This window comes from Tigriopus californicus, chromosome 3, assembly GCF_007210705.1.
Source record: "Tigriopus californicus strain San Diego chromosome 3, Tcal_SD_v2.1, whole genome shotgun sequence".
Taxonomy (NCBI): domain Eukaryota; kingdom Metazoa; phylum Arthropoda; class Copepoda; order Harpacticoida; family Harpacticidae; genus Tigriopus; species Tigriopus californicus.
This window is the reverse complement of record NC_081442.1, coordinates 10,858,513-10,859,967: the sequence shown is the minus strand read 5'-3', so window position 1 is coordinate 10,859,967 and position 1,455 is coordinate 10,858,513.

Sequence of the window (1,455 nt, the reverse complement as noted above, 5' to 3'; positions counted from 1 at the left end):
TCGTGATATACATATATAACTTGGTACAGCGGTTATTGCAACGGCCCATCAAGAGGGTTAGATCCTCGGGTTCAAATCCCAACTTCTCCTGCATTGTATTCTAAGATTGTTTCAATTTGATAAGTTTAATTTTTTGTCCGTGTCCCACCTTACAGAATGTTCAGGGATTGCTACAGGAGCAAACTTCCCCAAAAGATAAATTCAATACAAAATAGCTTTAAACTACCTCACATCAAACTGAACATACAAATTTATCGTAGGTTGGAAATAATGATCAAGAATTGAAAGACAAAGGAAAGAAAGTGACCAAGGAATCTAAACTAAATAAATAAGACAAAAACACACTAATACACTCAACGAACTGATCTAACCAATATATAATCAATACACTGAACACTGATAAACAGTATTATAAATAATAACTTTATTGCGACTCTCGGTCATGTCAGTTTGTAAAATATATAAAAGTGTGTGCACAAATATTATGCTCAGACATCAGTAAATGCATCACGGAATGAAATGGTAAGTACGATAAAACAGCAGGCTACGTAGCAAATTATGTCATACAGGGACTCTAAAGAGCTTTAGAGTCCTTGTGTCATAGTAAGATGACTAGAATTGTTCAGCTCACATGAAAACAGGGAAGAGGGGAATCACAGACAGTACATTGTTAGTTAGGTAAAGGTAAGTGATAAAAATCTTGGTTAGTGGAGAAGAGTGGGTGGGTCAGATTGAAGAAATTCTGCGTCCGTTCCAGTCCTTGATGGCATTTGGCCAGGAGCCAGGCAAAGGTGCGTGACCGTCAATGTTCTTAAGGGATGTTGGGCCAAGGACAATAGGGTATTAAGTGACAAATTTGAAAATAAAACTATCACATGTATCGTTCAAATATTTTAAGAACATGATAGGATAGTGCAGCTGTTGGCACGTAAATAAAATGAAAGGCAATTTCACATGCTTACTTTGTAAGTTTAAAGCGACATTTTTGCTACTTTTAGCTTTTACATTTAAATTTGTCAAGTAGAAAAATGCTTTCAAATTTGAAAAATGATTTAAGGAAATGTATTTCTATAATAGAATATAAAATAGATTGTTGAATTGGATAGCAAATATTTTAACACAAGGATTTAACTTTATGGGAGAAAAACTATCTCGAGGATATAATTACGTGAAAAACTCATTAAACTCTTTCCTTAATAGAAACCAAGCTGTACAGCAAAATGGAGATGGCTCAACAGTTAATAAAAGTTACATTTGTGAAGTTTTAACTAGGAGAACTTATGGAACAACACCTACTTGGCAATTCATAATCTCCAAAACTACTAGAAATTATGTGAAAGATGTAGAAGAAATCTTAAATGAAAAGAAAGAAAAAATGCCTGGAGGATTATTTCCAAAAATATGGACCATTTACATTAAATACTAATATGAAAGCGAGATAGATAAAGGTAAAAG